The following is a 12,656-nucleotide window of genomic DNA, read 5'->3' as shown; positions in this document are numbered from 1 at the left end:
ACAAAAACAGGCAGAGGCCGGGGCTTGGCCCACGGGCTACTGTTTGCCAGTCCGGATCCAGGTATCGGGTCGAGGCGTGACATCATCCCCAAGGAGTGGATTCCCAAGATCCAGGCGTGCGGAGGAACGACGGGAAAAGAGGGAGGCAAGAGGAGAAGGGATGTAGGGAGTCAGAGAGGTGCGACAAAGATCTAAACATGCCTTAAATACACATCCGGGCACGGGCCTTGGGTCTGCTCCCAAGCATTTCCACTTGGTCTTTTGGCCAGCTTCTTTTCTGGTACCCTAAATCTTATTTTAGAACAACGTTAGTATGAAACACGAAGGTACGATTTGATTTACAGAAACTTATTTTACAGTCAGCTCTGTTAAGAGCCACGGTAGAATTGAATTTCCAACCACCTTCAAAATCAATCAGTGTCTGAATTCCTCCCATTGAACCCCTCTCAGGGATGGTCGAAGTGCACTTGAACAGGTAGCGGCAGGAAACTTGCATCCTCGCAGTCGGGTGCTTGCCTTTCACTGGGCCATTTCCCTGCATCTTTTTTTTTTTTTTTTTTTTGTCTTTTTGTCTTTTCTAGGGCCACACCCATGGCATATGGAGGTTCCCAGGTTAGGGGTCTAATCAGAGCTGTAGCCGCCAGCCTACACCAGAGCCACAGTAATGCGAGATCCCAGCCGCGTCTGCAACCTACACCACAGCTCACGGCAACACCAGATCCTTAACCCACTGAGCAAGGCCAGGCATCGAACCTGCAACCTCATGGTTCCTAGTCGGATTTGTTAACCACTGTGCCACGACAGGAACTCCGCTGCATATTTTATAGATTGATGCCAGTTTGATGCTCTGTGGCCTGTGTTTTTTGGCATGATAAAGGAGTATCTTCAAAGCCTGAAAGACCTTCTCCGACTACCCAAAAGTTTACTCCTCCCACTGTTAGAAACATCTCAGGAACATCAGGCAAACCCTGGCTCGGGTAGCTTGAACTGACCTTCGGTGGCTAGACACTAAGACGTTCTCAAGCCCATCCATAAAAGAGATCAGTGATCAATATTTCCAAATTCCTGTCTGGAAATTACAGGAGTTGCCCATGAGAGCAGCAATCTTAGTGTTTCCCCAAGCATTTAAGCAGAGGCAGGAGAAGCATCTGTTAGAGGTGGTGTGCAGTGCACGCCTATCCTGAGTAATAAGTTTGTATTAGTCTGTACCACTTAATCACTACTGCGTAACAAAGTACCCCCAAAACTTGGTGGCTTAACCAACAATCAACATTGATTCTCTCTCAGGTCCTAAAGGACAAGAATCTGAAAGTGCACTTTTATGCAGAAACGTAAAAATACAACAAACTAGTGAATATAACAAAAAAAAAAAAAATAGAAGCAGATCACAAACCAGCAGTTACCAGTGGGGAGAGAGAAGGAAATATAAGGATGGGGGAGTGGGAGGCACAAAGTATAGGGCATAAGATAGGCTCAAGGAGGTATTATGCAACATCGGAATACAGCCAATATTTTGCAATAATTATGTACGGAAAGCAACCCTGAAATTGCATTAAAATGTTTTTAAAGTATTTCCAATTTTTTTAAAAGAATTTGAGGAGTTCCCATCGTGGCTCCGCAGTTAACGAACCCAACTAGCATCCATGAGGACGGAGGTTCGATCCCTGGCCTTGCTCAGTGGGTTAAGGATCTGGCGTTGCCGTGAGCTGTGGTGTAGGTCACAGACGAAGCTCAGATCCCATGTGGCTGTGGCTGTGGTGTAGGCAGTGGCTATAGCTCCAATTCGACCCCTAGCCTGGGAACCTCCATACACTGCAGGTGCAGCCCTAAAAAGACCAAAAAAAAAAAAAGAATTTGAAAAAGGTGCTGGTGGGAGTTTCTGGTATGAAGGGGCAATCAAGTTGTCAGCTGGGCCTGTCATCATCTGAAAGCTTGAGTAGGGCCAAAGGACCGGCCTGGCAAGTTGGTGCCAGGCTTTGGCAAAAGGCCTTGGATCCTTCCACCATGGACATGGTCACAGGACAGTTTGCATGTCTTCACAACACAGGAACTGGCTTCACCCAGAGCAAATATCCAACATGAAAATAACCAAGGTTTTTTAATTGACCTAGACTCAGAAATTACACCAGGGTCACTTTTATAGTATTCTACTGGTCACCCAGGCCAGCCATGAGCCTGCGTGGGGGAGACAACACAAGGACATGACATGAAGGTGTCCAGTCCCCATCCAGTATGCCAGGAGCCTGGAAGTCCTCAGTCCCATTCCTACAAGAAAAGTGTATGCATTCCTGAATAACATCATGTCAGACTTAGGTGCATAAAATCCCATCGTACACACTCTTTTGTGTCGTATTTCTTTGCCTCATCATCATGTTTGTAGGATTCATACATATTGCTGCATGTAGCAGTGGTTTGGGTTTTTTTTTCGTTCCATGGGAAGAATACAGCACAATGCATTTGCCTGTCCTCCCGCTGATGGACACTTGAGTCCTTTTGGGGACCACTACGAGCATCCCTGTGATGCACACACGCGTCTCTCTACAACACGCACCAGGAGCAGAGTTGCTGGGTGTGTGCAGGGCCAGCTCTAGTGCTGGTCTCCCTAGAGTTTGTACCCCTTCCATTCCTACCAACACAGAGGAGAGATTCCTTGGCTCCATGTTGTCAATACTTAGTTCCAGTGAGATGGACCTTTCTGAAAATGTGCATCAGATGAGCTTCACTCTCTTGCTTCAAGACCATTTTACTTGCAATAAAATCCAAATATTCGACCCTGGGCCTCTGGGCCCCGACTCCCTCTCCACCCCTACCCATGACCACCAGGGAGGCGCTTACCACCTACTATGATTGAGACACATCAGCCTCGTTTCTGTTCCCAAAATTACTAAGCTCAAGTTGGGGAACAGATGAGGCTGGGGAAGGGGGCCAGGCTTGGAAGTTGCTCCAGGAACTTGTTCGAATGTCTTTTACACAAGATATTACCCACCCCCCAGGGAGTCCCAGGCTCCATCCCCTTGAAATGTGGGCATCTCCTTAGCACAGGTTCTATGAATTCTCCTTATAGCACGGCCCTCAAATTTAAGTCAACCATGTCACCAGTAACAGATCAGCCCCAACTCTGATGCAGGAAGAAAACCTGCTGCTCAGAGAAGAAAAGAAAAATAAGGAATAATTGAGCGTATTGATGAAGCCAGAGCAGAAAAAAACAGAGTGAACAAACATGCTAGTCAGGAAGCTTTAAAAGCAGAACCTGGAGTTCCCACTGTGGCTCAGCAGGTTACAAACCCAACTAGTGTCCATGAGAAAGTGGGTTCGATCCCTGGCCTTGCTCACTGTGTTAAGGATCCAGCATTGCCGTGAGTTGTGGTGTAGGTCGCAGATGAGGCTCAGATCCCATGTTGCTGTGGCTGTGGTGTGGGCTGGCTGCTGCAGCTCCGATTCGACCCCCAGCCTGCGAACATCCATATGCCGTAGGAGCAGCCCTAAAAAAAAAAAAAAAAAAAAAAAAGATGGTATCTGCAGAATTGATACGGGAGATGTGGCATTTCCAAAGACAGCCACAGTGATCTTCCCATTCCATATGCCCTTCCCCCATGTGGCCTTGCCACTCCCCTGTCAAAGGCAGGGGGCAGAGGGGCAGGGGTTGTCCAGGTCCCCGCCCCTTGAATCTCATAGGGTTTGTGAGTGCTTCTACCAACACAATTGGTGGAAGTGACTATAACTCTCCAGGTTTAGTCAGAAAGAGCCATACAGCCTCCATCAGGCTTTCTTGGGATGCTCACCCTGGAGGAAGCTAGCTGCTATGTAAGACATCAACCACCCAGAGGCTGCCACACTGGAGAGGCCACCTGGAGCAGCCAACAGCCAGTGAGCATCAACTGGAGGCCACATGCGTGTGCCATCTTGGATGGCCAGCAAAGTTGCACCTTTGGATGCCTGTGCTCCAAGCTAGCAGTGACCTTAACCAAGCAGGAGACCCCAAGCAAGAACTGCCCAGCCTAGCATTTTCCCAATTCCTGACCTACAAAATAGCAAGCAAAATAAAATAGTTATTTTAAGCTGCTCCATTTAGGGGTAATTTGTTATGCAGCTGTAATAATGAGAACCAAGAGAGAAGGGAAGTTACGGCGGCCTGGGAGGCATGGAGAGGAGGGAGCGTTGGCCACGGCAACTTGGAGGACATGGAAGGAGAAGGAGATGGAGAGGAAGGTAAAGAAGATGAAAATGATGTGAGGATAGGGAGAAGAGAGAGGACAGATACGACGCCGCTGGAGTCCAACCTTTCTTTTCCGACTAGCCTTTCTCATTTCCTCCGGGCCCTAACAGCAAGCGGATGATCTGCTCTTTTCTCTTATTCATCCCCTGGCACTCCTGAATTCTCTCTTCTGACCTCCTTACACCTTGATACACTATTTCTTTGGGGCAGGGAGGTGGGAAGTCATTTTATGTTCCAACTCTCTTTTTATCCCTTCCTTTCTCAGCAAAACCCTTACAGAATGCATACACCCCAGTGCTCAATGGGAGAAAAAGATAACGTGCACTCCTGTGGCCCTGGAGGCCTCCAGGTACCTGCGGGGAGGCAGGCAGAGCCCCAGCATTCTTCTTTCTTTCCCTGCAACTACATCCATGGGAATATGAACACGGAACAAATACCAGCACTTAGAGCTCTACTCTTTCTGTGCAAAATAAGAAAAGCAAGATGCAAGAAAAATCAGCAAAAGGTGGTTTGAGATGTTTGGGAGGGTTAAGTGGGCATGTTGACAACATAGCTTCTTCGTGGGTGACGCTGAACGGATGTTCTCGCTGTTGAAACTGTCGCTTTAAAAATAAAATCCTCTCCTAATGATGACTGGAGCCCTGCCACTTGACAGAGAATCAGCAGAACGTAAAAGATCTTATTTGGAAATGACATCCTGCATTGTAATTTTTGTTCTGTTTTATTTTTAAATTTTCTTTTTATGACATGTCTACGATGGGTTTTAAAATATTCCAGCCAAGGAGAAGAGGGGATGGGGAGAAGAGATGAAGCAGGATTGGCAATACGGTGATCAGGACTTCAGCTGGATGATGGGCTGTGGGGGTTCGTTGTACTATTTGCTCCACTTTTGTAAATGCTTAACATTTTTCCATTATAAAAAGTTTGTTGTTTTTCTTTTTGTTTCACTGGAAAGGGAAAAAAAAAAAGATATTCTGTTTAAACTGTGCACGTTGCCTTGTTACAATAAACCCAACGTGTACACAAAGATTTCCACGCCTCTCTCTCAGAACATATTCTACTTCAGACCTTCTCTCTCTGATTCACTTAATAAATATATTGTCAAACTTAGTGTCTCTAAATCTAGCCCAGTTCTGCCCTGCGCACATTGCGGGGCCATATGGATTGACCAATACCGCCTCTCAGAGAGTGTAATTCACCAACAATTATGTCATCAATACACCTCTGGGGACACCACATTGCTCAACATTGAGGCTTGATTTTTTCTTCTATTTTGCTGATTTTTTTTAGGTTTTTATTTTTTTTTTCTATTATAGTTGGATTTACATCATTCTGTCCATTTCTGCTGTACAGCAAAGTGACCCACTCACACAGATATACCTCTACATTCTTTTTCTCATATTATCCTCCATCATGTTCCATCACCAGTGACTAGATAGAGTTCCCTGTGCTCTACAGCAGAGTCCTTGGTTTTTATATTTAATTTTTATCTCGAACTGCTTTTTTTTTTCTTTTAAGGACCATTATATCCACAGAGATGCGCAGATGCACTGCCACTAGATGGGTCTTCAGTACGCTAACGCCCAGGGATAATCAGGGTGTTTGTTGGCAGGTCTTCCTCTATAAACCATGTCTGGGGAGATAAAGAGGCTCTCAAGAGCAAGGAGTCAGTGTTGGTGAAAGAATTTGGGTAGAGATGGAGTTCCCGTCGTGGCGCAGTGGTTAACGAATCCGACTAGGAACCATGAGGTTGCGGCGCAGTGGTTAACGAATCCGACTAGGAACCATGAGGTTGCGGGTTCGGTCCCTGCCCTTTCTCAGTGGGTTAAGGATCCGGCGTTGCCGTGAGCTGTGGTGTAGGTTGCAGACGCGGCTCGGATCCTGCGTTGCTGTGGCTCTGGCGTAGGCTGGCAGCTACAGCTCCGATTCGACCCCTATCCTGGGAACCTCCATATGCCGTGGGAGCGGCCCAAGAAATGGCAAAAAGACCAAAAAAAAAAAAAAAAAAAAAAGAATTTGGGTAGAGAGTACTTTCTTTCCTTTATTTAGGTGCCAACTATCAAGCACAAAGCAAAGCCAAATGGACGTCATTCCCATGACCTAGTTGAGGTGACGGCCCTGCTTGGGCTGCTACATGCCGTTGTGCATACACGAAACATTTTAAGGAAGGTGCTACCAAGGGCATAAGCTTTGCAAGCTATACAGTTAAGAAGCTGAAGTTCAATGCCACTTGACTTTTTTTCTTTTTAGGGCTGCACCTGTGGCATATGGAAGTTCCCAGGCTAGGGGTCGAACTGGAGCTGCAGCCATTGGCCTATGTCACAGCCATAGCCACGCCAGATCCAAGCTACACTGCAGGTTGTGGCAACACCGGATCCTGAACCCATTGAGCGAGGCCAAGGATCGAATGGGCGTCTTCATGGACACTAGTCAGGTTCTTAGCCTTAACTCTGAGTCACAACAGGAACTCTCCACTTGATGTTTTTGGAGATGTGTTTTAACACCAGTTAGTTGTGGACTGTTATGGGCTTGGTCATATCGCCACCCCCCCCCCCGCCCCCAAATTCACACATTGAAGACCTAACCCTCAGTAACGTGTATTGTATTTGGAGACAGCCTTTAAAGGATGACTAAGTTAAATGAGCCCTTAGGGTGGGCCTGAGCCTAGTAGGATTGGTGCCCTTGAAAGAAGAGGAAATTAAGACACAGATGCACACACAGAAGAGACCATGTGAGGGCACAGGGGGGTGATGACCATCTACAAGCCAAAGAGAGAGGCCTCTGGAGAAACCAACCCTGCCAACACCTTGATTTTGGACTTCCAGCCTCCAGAACTGTGAGGGAATACATTTTTTGTTGTTAAGCTCCCCGTCTATGGCTTTGTTACAGCAGCCTGAACAGACTAATACAAAGGCAAAGGCTTTTGATGTATAAAATGTAATAAACATGGATTATATGAAATGTCTTTCCAGGACTGAAAATATTTTCTCTAATAATCTGTTGATATAAAATATTAATTCTCCAGTTGATACTAAAATATTATTTCTATTAATCTTGATGTATAGAACCTATCTTCTGACCTGCACTCTACAGCCGATTCATATGAACCTATACGCAAAAAAACAAAAAAAAAAAAAAAAAAAAAAAAAAAAAAAAAAAAAAAAAAAAAAAAAATATGATTAATTAACCATATCTGCATTCTTATATAATAAACCCTATCTGCTAATAGTGAATTATTGTTGACACATTGCTAAATTGTATTTGTTACTGTTTGGAAATTTTGCATCTGTATGAATATGTGGAATGGGTATATATTTTTCTTTCTTGATAATATAAATTTTGCTATTTAAGTCACTACGACTTCACATAATAAATTGGGGAGTTGTTCATCCTTTGCTTTGCCTTGGAATATCTGAAGTAACTAAAATTATGTATTATTTAAAGCTTAAATAAAGCTTTCTCATGAAACAAAATAATAATAACACAAGACTAGTCCATCAAAAGATAGAACAATGTAACAAAACCTACTTAAATGATAGAATGGAATTTCTCTACCTGGATCAGGAATTTTTGAAATATTGGAAAATATTTTAAATAAAGAAAAGGGAATCCTTTCATCCAATAAAGGAAAAAATGTTTGTTGTGTGTGTGTGTGTGTTTTTAAGACAGCAAATACACTCTGCTTTAGCACTTGAGGGCGCTCTGGGGTTTTCTATATCCCTTGTCACTGTCTGAATTGCCTTATTTATCTCGCTTTTTCAGTCACCATGACAGCAGGGCCTTTGGCTGTCTTGTCCACTGTTGAAATCCCAGCACCTCCACAGGCAGTGAGTTGGCTCTCAATAAATATTTGTCTGATGAATGAACCAGGCCAGTGTTCCTCTCATTCAGGAGCTGCTAGTCACATGGAGCTATTTATATTTAAATTAATTTACATTTAATTAAAAAAAATTTTAACTGGCCACCATCCAAGAGGGCCTGGCCACATGCACTCAAGCAGCCAGCATATTGGGCAGCTCAGACCTCGAGCATTTCCATGACTGCAGAAAGTTCTTCCAGGCAACACTGTCCTCTGGGGTCGGGATGTGGGGCTCACAGCAGCAGAAGCTCTCAGCGTGAGCTGGGAGGCAGAGTGATGGATAAGGCTGTTACCAATACCAGGAATGATCACGGCCACCTCTCACAGAGCACTTGCCCTCTGCCAGGGATGGGGTTGGATGCATTAGAAATATTTTCACTGTCCTTTGCAACAACTCCGCAGGGCACCTGCTAACACCCCATCAATGATAAGGAAACTGAGTCTCCTAGTAGATGACCAAGGGCAAGGGGCTAGTCCCCATTCAAGGGCTGGCAGGAGTTGGAGTGGGGCATCAGGGGTCCAGCCAAGGCAGCTGACCTCTGGGAGGAACAACAGCCCGGTGGGGCCCTAGAGCATCATATGGGAAACCAAAGCAGGGGTTGCACCTGTCAGTGGGGTACATGGCAAGGGAAGTGGGGCCTCACACAGTGGGCCCACCAGTGCCCAGGGCTCACCTACTCACTGGGTACCAGGCATTAGAGGCCATGAGACCAACGCCAGCCCTCCTGCTGGAGAAGCCGAGGTTGCTGATCCTTGCTCTGCCCTGACCAGGACTGGGCCCAGCACACCCACCCCCAGTGAGGAGGCCTCGGTGGCCCTGGATAAACATAACAGAATAGTCAGAGTGACAGGGCACCCTTGAGGGCCAAGGCAGCAATGCCTGGGCTGTTCCTGCTGCCACACTTCACGGTTGGTTTGTAAAGTGCCTGGGGCAGGCAGCCTCCTGGAAGCAGAGCAGGCAGTGGGCCTGGATTCCATGAGCCTCAGTATCTCTGAAGCCAAGGGCCTCTATCTGATGGTAGAGCCACCTTGCTCTGACCTCGAGGGTATGCTCTGAGTTGTCACCCAAAGCAGCCCAGGGGCTGGAAGAGCAAAGCACAAAACAACCACCGAGGAGGCATCATGGGTGTCAGCCTTCAGCAATATCAGCAGTCCATTGCAGGAGCTCCACGCCACACAGAGCTCGGACTCCTGGCACCTCCCCCTTCCACAGGGGTGGGGAGTGGGGTCGGGGGCCATGCCATTCTTGAGAAGCTCCCTTGGACTGGTCCTCACCCTTCTCCCAGGCTCTGGGAAGCCAAGCAGAAAGGCAGAGGCTCTTTATTGTGCCAGACAAGACTGCTGTCAAGGGACTGCAAATCTGCTTGAGGTGCTATATGTCTGTTTTTAGAACAAGAATGTCACATCAGCAGGAACCAGTGGCCAGAGATGGAGGTGGGGGCAGAGCAAAAGAGATTACCGTCTGTCTCAGAGCTTTGGGTCTGCTGCCCACGTATCTAGGGCACATTTGCACAGCGCAGAGAGCTACTCGCCCTCCTCAGCCTTCTCAGGCTGCTCTGTGCCCAGCATTGTTGGGTCCTTTCCCTGTGTTAAGTCACAGTGTACCCACAGCAAGGTGACAGGCAAGTAGCATTGCCTCTGCTTTGCAGTTAGTGGAACGGGAGCTCCAGCTATTGGGTTAGGCTGAGAGGGTGCCCCAGCTTCCCCATCCCAGGGCCAGGATCCAGCATCTACAGCTCTTTGCTAAAACTTGGCCCAGCCTCTGAGTCTGCTCTGCCAGGGGACGGCAGGGGCACATGATGGGGAATGAAATGTCCCAGGGGCTGCCCTTCACCAGTGACCCATGGGAGTTGGTACGTACACACATGGAGCAACCTCTCCCCACAGGTGGCACAGTTCCGAGGCCCTGCATCTACCCTGCACCCTGGAGGTGCCCACTGGATTCGGCTCAGCTGCCTCTTTGGGGGCCGGCTTGACAGCATCCCTGTGCAGGCCGCCTTCCCTTCCCCATCTCGCTTCTCCTCACCCTGCTTGGGTTCCTGGACAACCTGCACTTGAGTCCTTGTCTCAGGGCCTGCTTCTGAAGGAACTCAAACTAAGCAAATGAGGAGGGAAAAAGCTGAGAACCAGTGGGGCTACTTGCAGCCACCTCACTGTATAGCCTGGGTGGAGGTGGTCCAGGAGTGGGGGAGCCAGGCTAGTCACTGGAATGTGTGGCCCAGCAGCACAGTCTCCAGAGAGAGAAGCTGCTCAAACTGATGCTGGTGTAGGATTCTATTCCGGGTAGCCTGTCCAGACTAGAGCAGGACCTGAAGATGTGTAATCAGGGTCCAGCCCTGGCAAAGGGGCCTGGCCAGGCCGGGGGCTGAACCAGGGCTTGGAATAGAGGGATAAGCACGGTGTTCATCTTGGCTGAGGCGGAAGCCCAGAAGGATCCTTCAACACACCCAGTGGGTCAAAGGAGAGGCTAGTGCTGGGTGGAGATAGGGTTCTTGAGGCCCATAGGACCTCCGACCCACACAAGACCCCACCCCTGGAAGCCAGTCTAAAATGGCTCAGACAGAGAGCAGATTTATTCTGTGCAGGAAGGTCTCACCAGGACAAGGATAAGCAAGACAACGATTGTACCCAAACCTCCATGCCCTCCTAGTGGCAGCTGGGCCCTGGATTCCCTCATCACCACCAGCCTAATCCTGTGCAATCCATCACTGCCCAGCTTGTGTCCTAAATATCTTGTCATTCATCCTCTCTCTCCATCCCCACTGCCACCTGCTGGTCCCAGCGACCACCACACTTTCACCCAGACTTCAGTAGCCTCTAGGCTGGTCTCCCCACTCCTGCCTTTGCCCTTCTCCTGTCCTCTGCTCCATAAGACAGCCAGAAAGATCTGCCAGTGGATCAAGTCTTGGCTTAAAGGCTTTTGGTGGCTTCCGATTTCCAACGCTCTCTTGCTCTTTGTGTCACGTACCTTCTCATCCTGGGACCTTTACAAACCCTGCTCCCTCTGCCTGGAGGAATCGCCCCTACTTGTCCTTGCTCTGTTCCTAGGTGACATTCTTCCACCTTTTGTATCGCAACTCAAACACCATTTTTTTTTTTTTTTTTTTTTTTTTTTTTGCTTTTTAGGGCCACATCTGTGGCGTATGGAGGTTCCCAGCCTAGGAGTCTAATTGGAGCTATAGCTGCCAGCCTACACCACAACCATAGCAACACCAGGTCCAAGCTGCATCTGGGACCCACACCACAGCCCACAGTTTTATAGTTTTATACTTCAAAATATGCATGTGCATATGTATGAATGTATACATATGTAGCCCACAGAAGACAGAAAGGAAACAAAAGATAAATTAAGAAAAAAATATACATACAACATGGCAAATCAACTGTATGTCAATAAAATTATTAAAAAAATATAAAAGGTGGTATAATAAGTCCAAAGATATTATTATTCACAATATATGTTATTTGAACAATACAAATAAATTTAATTATATGTATGATGTAGAAGGAAAGAAAGGAATACTGTATCACCTAACATATTGAGAAGCGAATAAATTGAAAATATTCATAATTTTCACACACATTAAAAATGAATAATATTAATCATTTATTAAGTCATAAAGAGAGCACTGACAAATTTTTTTAAAAGATGTTTATCATCTAGACCACATTCTCCAACCACAACTTAATTTAAATGGGATTCAAGAATTAAGGATTTTTTTTAAAACTTTGGAAATCTAAAACTTCATCCTAAATACCTCCTGGATAAAAGAGGAAACTGTCCTTAAAAGTATAAATGTTTTGTAACAAAGTCACAGTTACAGTAGCACTTGTATAATGCAACTAAAATAGTTTTTAGAGGTAAATGTTTAGCTTTATATTCATGAATTTAAAAATCAAGATTAAAATAAATGTTATGTGATCAAATAAAGGAACTATAAAAAAAAAAAAAGGATACCAGAGCAAACATAAAGAAAATACAAAGAAGAAAACAACAAAAATAGGTCAGAAATAATGAGCTAGGAAACAAAGAAGAAATAGTAAGGAATTAAAAAAAAAAAAAAAAAAAAACCTTGTAGCAGAGATTTCCTCTGCTCCCCACTTTCCATTCTCGTTTTCCTACAATGTAACAGAATCTTTAGGAGCTGCACAGGCACCTAGTAACCTTTGCAGCCAGATGTAAAACATGGAAGTGGGTGCAAGTACCAGGTCATATCTCTAGAATGAAGTGGTGTGCACTCCCTTCCCCTCTCTCTCTTCCAGATGGTTGGGATGCAGGCATGAAGGCAGGGTGTGTTGAGGACGGTGGAGGAACAAGCTACAAAGAACCTGGACCTTCAATGACTTCCATAAAAGTTGGGACTTCATGTGAGATAGTGTGTTAGTTTGCTCCGGCCGCCATACTAAAATAGTTACAGTCTGGGTGGCTTGAACAATGGAAACCTATTATCCCATAGTTCTGGCTTACAGATGGCCCCCCTTCTCTCTATATCTTCACATAGACTTTTCTCTGGGCGGACTCATGTCTAGTGTCTCCCTGTGTCCAATTTCCTCTTCTTATGAGGACATCGGTCAGATAGG

The 12,656-nt window shown here is 46.3% G+C and overlaps 1 long non-coding RNA gene across 2 annotated transcripts in view; it reads right to left on the bottom strand.

Moving 5' to 3' along the window:
• Positions 1-12,656, bottom strand: part of LOC102168016 — a 166,852-nt gene that overhangs the window by 141,485 nt on the left and 12,711 nt on the right. Inside the window, exon 4 of one of the 2 annotated variants that reach the window (XR_002342331.1) lies at positions 3,523-5,163. The exons of the other annotated variant lie outside the window; for it this stretch is intronic. This is a non-coding gene — a long non-coding RNA (uncharacterized LOC102168016). Of the gene's footprint in view, positions 1-3,522; positions 5,164-12,656 lie in introns of those variants that run through there. 2 annotated transcript variants of the gene reach the window in all.

This window comes from Sus scrofa, chromosome 3 (genome assembly GCF_000003025.6).
Source record: "Sus scrofa isolate TJ Tabasco breed Duroc chromosome 3, Sscrofa11.1, whole genome shotgun sequence".
Classification (NCBI taxonomy): Eukaryota; Metazoa; Chordata; class Mammalia; order Artiodactyla; family Suidae; genus Sus; species Sus scrofa.
Note: the sequence above shows the minus strand (reverse complement) of the source record. Positions and strands in the feature narration are given on the sequence as shown.